Genomic DNA, 14542 nt, shown 5'->3' with positions numbered 1-14542 from the left:
ATGTTTCAGAAGGAGCTGTATTAGCAATACAAGAAATAAATTTGTTTAGAAGTTGAAATGTGTTGAAGCAATAATATCGATTTCACCGATCTCAAAGGAGCATGTAAATGCGATTGAAATAAATTGAACCTTTGATATTCAATTAAATTTTTGATGGCTAATCACGGATGGTTCACGGTGGTGATGGATTACGAGAAGTAAGCAACAGGTCTATATTATTAGATTTTACTATAGCATTATTGAATTACCTGTATGTGTTTGCGATGACTTTTTCATTGTGAAATCTCCGTCTTAAATAAAATAAATTCTACTCAAACCCTAAATAAGTTTTGCCTCACTCGCGTCAACTTTAAAGACAAGACCTTCGAAAAAGGGGGAAAGTTCCTGATCCGACAAATGAAATTTCATTGTCTCTGCGGTTGTGAGATTTCTGTGGTCTAAATTAGTTCTGTACGTCGGGGAAATATTTTTCTGACAGCGCAATTTTTCAATTGCCTCGTTTTTCCTGGAGTTTTCCGTAGGACATGAGTGTATGTGCCGGTGGCAGATGCACAGGGGAGGTTTAAGTTTCGATTGTTCTCTTTTTCTCCATTACAAGTGTTTTGTTGTTCACGGTCAATATAAGACGTTTCGACCCATTATAAAAATAACGCTTTGCAGCTTAACCTCAGAGTTAGTGAATCAAACCCGCACTCAGGGATATCGACCCTTTGGAACATACCTAAATCCAAGAAAATCGGACGTTATTACAACCAAATTGGTCTGAAATTGCGACCTAAATAGACGATTGGTCCCTTTCGGCCATGTGCGACTGAGCAGGAAACTACTGTATGTATAATAAATTAAATTAAGCCAGATTATACAGCAAACGTTGAAACCCCACTTGAAATTTAAGCTCCAGATTTGATTTATATCCCACTAATTATTTAGGACTTTCTTTTGCATCTTCTTGTAACTAAATATATATTCGGCTCTAAATTGTCTCCCCCTCCGTTACATTTTTAACAAATTATTATTTTTAAAAAATTCAAAAGCAGCATTAAATAGGACAAAAAAAACATCTTTTTGATGTTTCTTCATTTTTTTAATGTTGCTTACCTTACCGATAGCCTGAAATGGCCGATTTTTTAAACTGAAACATGGGTCAAGTGACGCTTCAAATTAAAGGTCTTTCAAAATTGAATTAAAAGCTGTATGCCGATTCAAAATTTATCGATTCGTTTTTGAGAAAAACAGTTATAAACTTGGTTAAAAATACAATACAAACTCAGTTAAATAGTACGCAAACAATGACAAAACTTGTTGGTTGATAGGAAATTGGTTTGTTTTCGATTTTGTGCTTACAAACAATTTTTGATTAATTTTATTCATTTATTTATTCTTTCTTTTTAAACAAAGATTATTTCTTGGACAGCATTGAAAACAAACCGATTTCCTATAAATAAACAAGTGTTTTCATTGTTTACGTACTATTTAACTGAGTCTACACTGCATATTTTACCAAATTTATAGCTCTTTTTCTCAAAAACTAATCGACATGTTTTGATCAACAATATACCATTGAATGTAGTCTTGAAAGACCTTTAATTTGAGATGTCACTTGACCCATATTTTAGTTTAAAAAATCGACCATTTTGCACTATCCATGACGTAGCAACATTTAAAAAAAAAGAACAAACATTAAAAGATAGTATTTTTTGTCCTACTTAATGTTGCTTTTGAATTAAAAAAAAAAAATGTTTTAAAAAGTTAACAGGGTTATGTACAATTAAAGCCGTACGGAATTTAACTAGGAATGTGTTGGGTTCGTGGAAGGATCTGTTTTGAGTAGAGATTCGAGAGACCAAATGTATATTGCGGTTCGAAGACCAAACGTTGATTCTTTCTGTCAATTAAGTTTGACTAGATTGACCACTCGAGGACCACTATAAGTTTGACAGTCTCAGAGACACTGTTCGTTAGAAAATAACTCTCACTTTTTAAACTGAGGTCGTATAACTGAGTTGATGATAGTTCACTGCGCAATACTAATTAACAAAGGGTTATTATTAAGAAATCGAGTGAATTGTCAACTGAGTTAGAGAATGAGATCGAGACCTTTTGTGCGGTGTTTCAATCCTAACTGGCTTTTCTCTCAAGAAATCAGCTTGGGAAAGGAAGAAGGAAACGTAATTAAATTTTTTCCCAGGTTCATCAATTACTGATACAAAAGGCATAACTTATAGGCTAGACTAAACTGAAATAAAATAAATCGACCATCACTGTAAACATTCTCTGATGACCGCCAGACTAAACTTGGATCTACATCTTGACAAATTAATCAGACTGCCGGTGTTTGATAACAGGTATGTATATTTATGGGTCCTAACAGAATGTACGTGCAGGTAAGAACAGACCCCAATTTACACGATAAAAGTGAGTAATATTGTTGTCATAAATTTAAAGGGTGAGTTTCAAGTATATAGCGGTATCTAAGTACCCGTTTTATGCTTAAAAGTTTCGACCTTTGAGTAATATACATGTAAGGTTTTGTGTAGTTATAAAAGTGAAACAACACAAGTTTCTGAAGCACTCTTTTACTTTTCAAGAACCAAGTCCAGAATAAATCCCGATACACTCATCATAGCTACCCCGAGAGCATCCTCTTTTTTAAGAGCAGTGATTAGCGACATTCCACCCTTTTTCCCAGGGTTACCTGACCTATCATCACTTTTCTTTCTCCTATGTTAAAAGAATTTATAAATAACCCTCTATCGTTTTCTCACGCTTACCTTAGAAGAAATTTACAACTAAACCCCTTATTATTTTCAGATAATATTACTTAATGGTCTCAACATAAACAAGAAATGCTCACATACAGATGTATGTACGTATGTAAGGAGATAGTCGGCACTCTTCAGTGCCTTTGCATTTACTGCACAAGCATTTAATTTTACTCAATTTTCTTTTGTTACGGTTTGCCTTAGTCGAATAAACTTGTTTGAAAAAATATACCAAAATTTCCAATACTGCTGCTTGTGTGCAGGTCCTTCGATATTCACATAAGAGAGTGGTTCACTTGGCAATAGCAAATTCGAGCCGTGGATTCCTCACGAAATCCTTTCAGTCTAACTACAGGTGAAGTTTAAACTGAAGACACTCGTATAGTTCAGTTTAAACTGGACATTATTTAAATTTATTGGGCTAAAAATGGGCTTTATTGGAGTCCGTCCTAGTTAATGCGCTACTGATGGCATTGGTAATTAATGAATGAAATATATTAAGTACCTATTTAATCCCGATCAAAATCGACTGAAAACCGCTATGTAACCTCCAATCCTACTAATTAGTTAATATCAGAGATGTAAACCGGGGCGAGTAATAATATAGCAAACTGGATTTATCCGCAGATTTGCTCTCCATTAATTAAACGAAAAAAGTTTTATACTTGTTGAGTACAGTTCCATAAACACAGCTAATGTTTTCCTTAATTTACTGCGGGAGATTAAGCCCTGCTAGTTTGTATATATTATGTAGCCCGTCAGGAAAGTTTTGTTTCATAAACACTTAATGTAGATTAAAATGTTGCAGTTGTTTACGAAATCTATATCAAAGTTTTAGACTGAGATTCTGCATGCATCAACGAGACCTCAAGGAATGGCAGGTTACTATGTTAAAAAGAAAACAGTCAAAGTTTGTCGAAAGTGTTAATTAAGAGAAAATGTTGATTAGCTAGATATGCCAAGTTTGCAGTTTATGTAACTCTTAATTTCACAGTTAAAACTTCTCTAATCATACGCTTCGTTAAGTTCTATCTGAGCTGTTTGTAGTGCTATGAAATTTATTATAGACCCCTAAAGCAAGACGATGAACGTATCTGTGTCTGCCCGAACTGACGTAGCTGTCAGACGTAAATCCAAATTTGTATTTACGCTAGAAGTAACGATCCGTGTACGTACGTACCCTACGTAAGACACCTATCAAGATATCGGGATATTCAGAAGTTTCCGATTTGAAAGGTTGATTGTTCGTTAAACTATTGCGAATATTAGATGTTTCAGTTCTTTGAATGTAATTCAAATTAGTAGTCGTTAGAGTGAAATCCACAAAATGCAAAAGCCGTAAGAAAGTATGAAGAAGTAGCTTATGAGCCTCCATTAGATCTCAAATAAAAATTCCGTGATCCATGTCGCCTGCCCTTATATAAATACATAAGTCAAATGTGAGGATCCTCCTGCGTTTACGGTAATCCGGTACGTGTGCGTTTACGATATGCTTTAAGGGTCTATCGTTACAGTTAAGCGCACCTTTCAGAACTTGCCAGAATTGTTCTGCAAACTTGGAAATTCCTATGCTAACCTCGAATTCTGTATTCACCACGGCAATCTTCCTGGTTTAAGTGCAGCAATATTGAGGCGCCTTGTTTCGCCATTTTTTCTCCACAGGAAAGAGACACTTTCCACCTCGAATCTGATCAAACCTGTTTAAACGCTTCGTGCAGACCTTTTCAATTAAACCGATACTTTTGAACGATAACATTCCAATGTGCAATTTAATTCCTCGACATAATAAGGACATCACAATCCCATTGAATTATTGCTGGCTCATACGCAATCACACCAAGTTTAGTGAGCCCAGAGAGGTCCCAGAGAGGTCATTTCCGCCCCCTGTATCTGTCAGCATAATAACAACAGCAAACACCACCCTACAACTGTGCAAATATTGTGTACCGGTTAATTATACCCCCCGTGAAACTGGAAGTTATATAAGATATTTTAGAAAAGCACATTTATTGATTTGAAGCACCTGAAAGTTCATTTTATGCAGTTGCAGGATTCGCAATTTCTTCTCCTCATGCATGAGGATAAGCAGGAAGTCGACAGGTCAATTTAAATTCTCTGCTCAACACGTCGCAACTAATTTCAGGAATATTTCAACTCGTATTTTCATGTAAATAACCAGAAAGGCGCCGTTTTGTTCGGTAATTGGCAGAAGAGGTCTTATTCTTTCATTTCGCACCTTGTGTTACAGTGGATTTAGAAGGATTTGTTAGCTGCACTTCAATTTTTAAATATATTTTGACAATCCCTTGATTGCTCAATACATAATAAATAACTCTCAGGAAGTTCTTACACAAGGGATTCATCATTGCGGTTGTTTCCAGAACGTTAAAGCAACGGCCTTTGGGGCGTTGATTATTTTTTTAAGGACCAATTCCACGGTTTGCGGAGTCTGAACCTTAAATAAAAGATTCCTGCCTTTTTCTACATTTGTGGTAATTTTAAGATTTACCGCACAACATAAAAAATTCGCCTTTTTTTTTGATGACGTTAATTGGGGCTCGCTGAAGACAAAACCATCTGGTAAATACACACCTCCAACTTAATTTGAAACCATAACAGCGTATGGAATTTATACTGCAAACAGCTAAAACTTTTAACTATTTATGCAAGCGACGTTCACGTACAGCTTTAGCATAACACTTTGTCTGTTTCCATGATTGTTGCAAACTTTCCGAGCTTTGCTTGGACGCCTTTAAGCCTCGCTGAACTCAAATACGCTTTGTAAATTCCTACAGTACAATTAACCAGGAATTTTTTGCAACTGGCGATCAGAAACAACGTGTTTGCAAAATCTTCGAAATCACTTTATTCGTGATAGCATAACTCAAAAAACCTGGCAGTATGCGGTGAATGGTAAATGTAGAATTGTTATTCCCAAAAGCTTAAGAAACGATTAACATTCCACCTCGAAATTATAGAACGCATTTAAAGCAATTAACCATTTACCATTAAACCTATTTGCGACCAAACCATTGTGCCTCTAAGATTTTAACGCCTACTTGACGTTTTTTAATGATCACCCTTTATAAAAAGGTTTAGGAAACTGAAGGACCACAAAACCCCTTAGGAGATCAAGTTCTAGGGGTGCGGAGCAAATATCCTAAATAGAGCACATTTCTCTTGATATGTGGAATCGCTTTTATGCTTCTTTTCTGGCAAAATTTCTTAAGAGTAACGGAGGTCACGCATATCAACGCTATCAGGGGATCGGGAAGGTTTTTGTTTAGAATAACGGCTTCGTGATCATTGTTTCCAGAGGGGTATTTTATGGAATAATCTAACGTATTGTATGAGACCTTTAACTGAGTAACCTCTCAAACCGAGCATGAAAGCAACGTATTTTCGTCGACTCTAAATTGAGAGCTCAAACTACTGGATCTAAAGTCGTAAATACTGTGTGGTGGACCAAGTTGCCGGACTGTCTGCGGTTAATTAAGGAACTTCTCGGTCTAAATGCCCCAGAGTTGAATCTACCCATAAATTTTGGAACGGTAGTTACATGCAGATTTACCTAAAGTTTGGTAGATAATTACTGCTACGCGATCTTGTCAGGTCTCAGTCAAGACACTTTCTGGCGAATGTTGTTTTGGGGAGAAAGCTGTGTTTGGGATGTGATGTGGAGATAAGAAAAATTTTAATAACAACGATTTTCTACCACACTCATAACTAAATTTTAGACAGTTATATACAGGGTGACTCAAACTTAAAGTGCCAAACTTCACCAGCGTATTGTGCATTGAAAATTATTTTTAAAAAACTATACAACATTGGTCGAAAAACGCTTTGTGAAAAAAATATATGGTGTCAATTTTTCCCTCCGATGCACCGTTCTCAAGTAAGAAAATAAAAACCGTTCAAAGTGTATTTTTTATTATTATCTGATAAACAAAAAGAAACATAAACATAAAAAAAAATTATTGATAACTGGAAGTACCTCAAAACGATTGCCCCCCGCTTCAATACATTGATTGCATCTTTGGGCGAGTACTCTGGTAGTCGCAGCAATATTCACTGGTCGTATAGCTTGACAACATGCTAGAATGGAAGCAATCAGCAATTAATCATAGGAATTTCCTGTCTCTCTTAAGATCTGGTTTACCCTTTGAAATACAAGTCGAATTGGAAGGCATCTGTGAGGAAATGCCTCAGCGTATAATCTTCTGGTTTCACGAGAATTTCTAGCTGCACGTTCGTAATAAAAATGGATATCCGCATACTCTTCATTTGTGAAGAAAAATGGCATTTTAACTTAGATTTTTAAACTGACTATTACAACTGTCAAGCCACAAATGTTTTATAGTTAAGAGTGGTTGACACCCTGTATTTTCCTTACAAAGTATTTTTCGACTAATATTGTATGGAGTTTTTAAAAATATTTTTTTAATGTACAATACGCTGGTGGGGCTTGACACTTTAAGTTTGGGTCACCCTGTAGATAGACCCGAAGCAGCTCCTTTCAGACGGTCTAAGAGGATCATTGTCGATCAGAGACAAACTCTTTGATTTAAAAAGTACTATTTGCTTTCAATATTATGATATTCCAAACTTGTTATTGGACACGCATAACAATTAAGTAGTTTGCATACTGTCTGCCACTAATGTTAAACTACAACACTACAGTATTGGCTCTAATTAATATCCGGGATTGTTCTATATTCCCGAACCGTCAATAACAGGGCAACTTGATGGATGAACGGTACGCAATTATTTTGCAGAATTGAATGTATGATCTTACAGGTTAATAGTCTCTGGTTTTGTGGATTTTCGAATATGGAAATATACTTATTTAAACGAAATTTATCATTGTTTCCAACACGATTTACTGCAACAGAATTGCAACGAAACATATCTAAATAAATGGAGTGAAATCAAAAGTGACCTTAGCTTACTTCAATGAATCCGTCTTAGATTAAATAGAGCTATTATGAACAATATTGTTTGCTAATTAATAATATAATTTTAATTCCCTTGTTCATTTTCAGTTATTTTTGTATCTCTTCCTACTTTCCATTATCGATTCTTGTTAATTTAATTGCCATAATATGTAGGGGTCTGTTTATGTTTATTTTAAGTTAATTAAATAATTATCATGTTTGTTGATATCGATATGCCAACATCTAAAGCTATTCTTAGCTAGATATCCATGTTTCGAGGCACTATTGATCAAATACAGTAAGCTCGTAATTGGTCTTCCATGTATTGGAATATCGGAAAGTTTGCATCTAATTATTATGTTAGTAACGTAATAACGAAAATGGAGCGGCTCTAACTATTCAGGCTTTTGAGGAACATTGAGGAAGTCGAAATAATGCATTTTTAACAACTATCGGATTTTTTAAATTTTGGAGGATAATCGAAATCAGATATGCCGATTAATACAAATATATTCCCTGTCCATGATTGAGTTGTGCAACATATCCTCTATGGCGCATTTTTTTTGTTTATTTGCAGGGCTTTAACTATTTTAAATTAATGGCGGACCTGATTTAAGAAGCTTCAGCAATTGGAAAATAGAGGGCGGCGCTGCAAATATTTTCTGCAATGCCTAACCCAACGGCATGCATGTGCCATTTCTCATCTACGTATGATCGACTGGGGACTAATCGAATTAATGACTTATTAGAGTCAAAAACTTGGGGTCCATATCACTTTAACCCAACAAAAATTAATAATTTCTTTTTTGAAAAAATAACTTCTTTGATATTGTAATGCAAAGTTCTTTGCAAAAAATTGCGGATTTTTTTTCATTATTTTTCATATAAGTATCTGCAAGCTTTCGGTACCGTGGAGTGAATTGGTGTGCTGAGTAGGATAAAATAAATCAAAAACATAGTTGGATAATGAATAAATCATGTAATAAAACTAACCGAACCGTTACCAAGCTCACCAAACTCTAAACTAGCGGGATTTTGCAGAAGAAATAATGTCACGGCTTCAAGGTTATTGCCAGAACATATTGATCAGGTTTTATGGTATGAGGTTTTATGGTGGATAGACTAGTGATACTTTTCTAAATATATGCGAACAAATTGCTGAAAAATATGTATTTTAACCCTTTTTCAGTTATAATACTTTATTTTTATTTGAGTAAGATTAGCTTGGTTGGGTTAGTTTAGGGTTTGGTTACGGTTGGATTAGGTTAGGTTAGTTTCATTATATGATTTATTCATTATACAACTATGTTTTTGATTTATTTTACCCCATCCAGCAGCCCAATTCACTCTACGATCCCGAAAGCTTGCAGATGCTGCAGATACTTATATAAAAATAATGAAAAAAATAATCTGCTATTTTTTGCAAAGAATCGTTAATTACAATATCAAGAAGTCGTGTTTTCATAAAATAAATGATTAATTATTGTTGGGCTAAAGTGATATGGACCCAAAACTTGAAACCAGTTTGCAGGGTGCTCCAGCCCTCCAGTCGATTATATACATATAAATACGTAAGAAAGTATATTTCGCTCAAGGTGTGGCAAAATACAATGTTTTTTAAAAGCTCCCCTGAAGTCCTGAAAAGTTTACACCATAAAAAAATGATTTGAATTGTCGTATTTAATTCGAACTAAATTCGAACTACTTGTATACGTGAGGTCATTTGGTATTGGATCAAATATTGCAGGGTAAGTTCAAATTAGGTTAGTTAGATGTCTCGTTCAAGAGAACTGTTGTATACCGTTAACATTGTTTTCTTTTTTGTTTTTTTTCCTAACGAGTCACAGGAAGGAATACTCCCCAATACATCAAATTTCCCTGGATGTTGCAGTAAAATCCAAATTAATCGACGTTTCCTCGTAATGGGCTTGTTTCATTAAAGCCCATTTGCAATTTTTCATAACAAAGCATCCACAAATCTCTTTTTGACACTTCACTTAGCGCCCATTAAACGCTATGCCGTTTTATTTTACTTATAGTGCAGGATGTCAACGGTAGGTAATTCGGAAAATTTTATCGAATGTGGTAAGTTCATGTTAGCGCATTAATCGTTTGTCTTAAATTGAGGAATCTGTAATTCAATTTCCGTCTAAAACTAAATAGAATTTATTTCACTTTCATCCCCACCTGCTCTTTACCTAACGAGTTAATTCGTGTGATAACTAAATTAGCTCCAGTACGAAATGATGCAGCTAAACGAATCTCCACGGTGAATGGTCCTCATAGGTATGATTAATGAATGCCCTTTTCAGTCTCCTGTTCCTGACAGCGACGGAACAAGAAGCTTTTAACTGTTAGCATGAGATTAAAACTTCTCAAAATTTCCACCTCTTGCCTCATATTCTTTAATTAACGGTGAGAGTCTTAAAGAGGGTTGGGAAAGGATGGTTTCTATTCTGGATTTTAATACGATCTGGTTGCTCTTTGGTGTAAATAAATTCCGTTGAAAGACCCTTCACGTTTCTTCTCTTCCATTTCCCCTCTTCGTCGCATGTTTTATAGAGAGATCTATCGACAGACTCATATTTCTAGTTAATTTAGGGAAAATTTTTTCTTCAAGAGTTTTTGTTTTGAAGGTTTCTTCAGATTTCCAGTTTTCGCTTCTATTTTCTCTTCTAATTCCTATTATATTTCCATTGCTCCATTATCTTGGATATGCTATTTGTGTCATGCCTTTCTATCTACGCCTAAAACATTTTGTCGCATTTCGTAGTCTGCACCTTTAATGGGCGTCAACATCTTGATAAACCAATCTGCTCGCTTATTGAACATATTAATTCCCTGTTTCATTACATCTAATGGCCACTGCATTTCGTCAAGCCCCCGATAACCAATCAATTAATGCTCGATCAGTTCAGGCGGCCGAAAAAGCTAATCTCTCAGCTTTGAAACGTGTCCAAGCCATCAATTCTTCTTAATTATCTAGAGATATATGGCGCCCGATGGGCTTTGAAAATAAAACCATGCTATACGTGCTGCAAGATCGATTATGATGGAAAAAGAATTTGAACTGTTAAAATTAGTGAGGTTGGGCCAGTGGCGAAATATTTGAGGGAGCAATATTGATCTGCCGTTGAGACCATTGAATACGCCCTATTTTGTTCAAAAAAAGAGAATGGTATTATTGTGATGTTAGATGTCTCTCTAGTTTCAGAGCGTAAATCAGAATATCTCAACTTCACCGAACTCCCTGACGGATTATCTTCGATAAACTTCCTCAACTCCTTCTCGGCTTATTTATAGTCCGGGAGGCGCGGAAAAGTGGAAACCGTAGAAAAACCCCCGATGACAAAGTATTCGCGTCTCCTCGAAAGATAATTTCGAACAGAAAGTAAATCAAAAGAAAATCTAATATAAGGGCTGTCGGTGTCAGATATTAACGACTTTACAACATTTTCTCGGTCTCGCTTGTTGCAAAAAGACGTCTTGAATGCCCGCCCATCTCGTGATAAAGCGCGAACATAACCGGGAAATTTTGCGAGACCGTAATGACAAGTGCATTTTCATTATATACGACACTGAAAATGGGTATTTCTCAGTTAATCAACTGTACTGAAAATACACGTTTTCCGTAAGGACACGGAAAATTACACCATTCCCGTAAGCGCACGGAACAATGCCTTTTTCCGGACTTCCAATGTAATTTAGAGTGTACACAAGTCAGTGTCATCCCTAACTTTGTCAGTGTCACATTAGAATTTTCCCCTCATTTTTATGTTTGCCCCTTATAATTTCAAAATTGAAGCAACTAGCTGAAGATATTCTATTAGTGCGTATGGGACCCTTATCTTCACCTTTGAGAAGAAGATATGTTCGCCAGGAAAATGAGTATCGCCGGTTTGTATAACAAAAAGAAAATAAGGTACAAAATTGCATGAACGATGTTCCTGTTTGTTCTTCTGAGAAGGCAATTGAGTGGAACTTTCAGCTTTGCAGAGTCGATTTCTGCAACAAATACAAATAGCAGGGTAAACGAAAACAGCAGGATTTTCTTGCAAATTTGTTTGCAAATCAAACAAATCAATTTTTGGGAGCAAGAAACTCAATTTCATTTATTGCTTATCGATGTTAGAGTCTAAAAATGAAAAGTCTCGTTCATTAAACGTCTGAAATGTATTGTCCCATGCTTACGTGACTTCCCGGCGAAGTTGTCACTTGCTCATGAAAAAATGCTGTTTTTCGAATTCGTAATGAAATATACTATTGAGCGATAAAAAAACCTCGTCTGCGCTAGTAGTAATAAACTATCGGCTAAACGAAATGGGTTGTGTTTATCTACAGAAATAAAAATCTTGATAATGTTGCCTACGAGATAATTTCCATAGAAACGCTTAAATCGAAACGGAGATTAAACTCCTAAATTTTCATTGAAATTATGCACGTGATAAAGTTTCGATATAATGGACTTTAAAACGGTTCTAGAAGTTTTATATCTTTAAGACCAATTGTTCGTTTTTTCTTCATCCGGCTTAAAGGCAGCTTAATAACAATGTAGCCCCACCATAGGGTTATCAGTTTATTCTTAGTTATATTAGTTAATAGTAAAATTACCTCTTTGACATATCTAGTCGAAGTAAGACTCAGTTTTCTTAATCTGGAACTCCACGCAATAAACAGTGAAATATATGTGAAATCCGAGACTTAAACCCCAGACCGAGCTAAAAACTTTGGCCTCAGAGTCAAGTTATTGAAGTTTTGCTATGTTTGACGAGGAGATAAGGTTCTTTTTAACTTTAAATTGGAGGCGCAACTTTGCCACCACTTGTGCAAAATGTGGCATGAACTCACTAAAACTGTTACTGTGTTTTAAAAGTAGCCCAATCTACTCGTGAAATTTAAAATCGCTGTCCACTGGTTTACGCAGTTGCTAAGTTAGCTATTTTTAAATCAGAGCCGGATCAGGCAAATTTGTGCCAATTTCTACAACAATTTGTTAATTAAAAAAATCAAATTTCTTCCTCTTGTAATTTAAAAGCTGCTCCCGTCTGCTGGTTAAATTTACAAACCAACATCCATCCTCTTTTGAAACCATAAAAGACAGCCTTTGGAACTGAGCTGTAAGTAGCCTTTTTTGCACCGACTTACAGGGTATCACAGCGAGGACTGCTCGAATTCCAAACAGTCGATAACTGGTACCGGTCTGTCAGCTTGAGCTAAATAAAAAATAAATATATAAATCCAGCAGTAATTTTATTTAGTAATGAAATAAAATCGATGTTCTAACCAGAGATCACTCTCTCTAGCATAGTACCTGAACATCACCGAACGATATAGTACCTGCTCTGGCTTTACTGCACGGTGGAGAGGAGCTAGGACTATTCTGACTTGAGGCCTATTCTGAGATACAAGACCGTTGTAGGTATACTTTCGCATACAAAACTGAACTACTGAAAGATGATCTATTCACGTGATAAATAGCGATCTTCTGCTATGTGCGTTTAAACCTTCCAATTTCTTATAGAGGTCTTAATTCTTGAAAGCGAGGAATGAGGCACAAATGAAGAATGGAGCACAAATGCCTTCCTAAACATGGTCTACAAAATATTCAATTGGTACACATATGTATATCTCTGAATTATGGTGACTGCATGGTGTGGGTGTTTATGCTGGCACGGTGCTGGAAACCTTTTCCAGGAAAAACAACCAAATTAACTTAATGATGATGACATTCTTGCACCATTGAACAATTGTCCACAACATGCAATGGCCTATAGAACACACATAAATGGACTAAATTTTAGGCCAGACTTGCCTCTCAGCTCGAGAAAGTTCCAAAAGAAGAAGATGGAGATCCAGGTTTCATCGTCGCCAGAATGCAATACTTGAGACAACCAATTCCATTGCCTGATAGCATCAAAAAGTTACATTTAAACATTCTCATTCAACTCGTGACGTTTAAGACTGCGGGGCTACTCTAACTTCATTTAGGCAAAACCTGACAGGTCCGACAAGAAGGCGTTCATTCGTTCCATGCAAACTATGAAACTGACCAACGCTGTAGTTTCAATTCAGTGTTATCCTTTTAGTAAGATTGCCAAGGCTTTGAGTTATTAGCCTTTGTTAACTTTCATTCTACTAACAGTCAAGCCTAGAATCCCTTGAAATGAAACATCTGACCAATCCTCAAGCTCTACCTTATTATTTCTGTAGAAACAAGATTGCAGTTAAACTTGACAGTACGTAAATGATTTAGATTCTTCTGCCATTTTTTGTATTTCAGATTACTTGTGCGTTTTCTTTAACTTGTCCATGCAACATAACCGGCTCTAGCCTTATGGGAGAAAATGACCTAACCATCATTAAGGGCGACTTAAGGTCAATTAATTCTACAATTACCTGTTTGGAATTTTTTGCATTTACATAAAAATAGGTACAATGAATATGAAGGAAATAATAAAATTACAAAATGGAAATGGAAACATAACATAGAGAAGGAAATTGACCATAGTTACAAAAGCAAATAGTTCAAAAAATTACGCAAAAAATTATATTTGATGATGTGAAAATTGATATTTTATTGATGAGAATAATGAAGCAGGCGCACTTATTTTGCGACCATTTTTATTCTCTTTATCTATCTGCAAGAAATTGAATGGCTACAAAGCAGGTTACTTACTTTATAATGATTACATTTACTTGTACGTAAACTTTAAAATTTCCAAACTTAAACTATTTCTCGTAGAAAATAAATGTTCGATTCAATAGTGTACCTGGGTTTATAGAAAACTTCAGCGTTTTATCTAAAAATTACTATAAAGATAAATCGATCCTCGTGAGCCATTGGAC

Source organism: Euwallacea similis, chromosome 14 (genome assembly GCF_039881205.1).
Source record: "Euwallacea similis isolate ESF13 chromosome 14, ESF131.1, whole genome shotgun sequence".
Lineage (NCBI taxonomy): Eukaryota > Metazoa > Arthropoda > Insecta > Coleoptera > Curculionidae > Euwallacea > Euwallacea similis.
The sequence above is the reverse complement of the archived record's forward strand: the minus strand, read 5'-3'. Positions refer to the sequence as shown.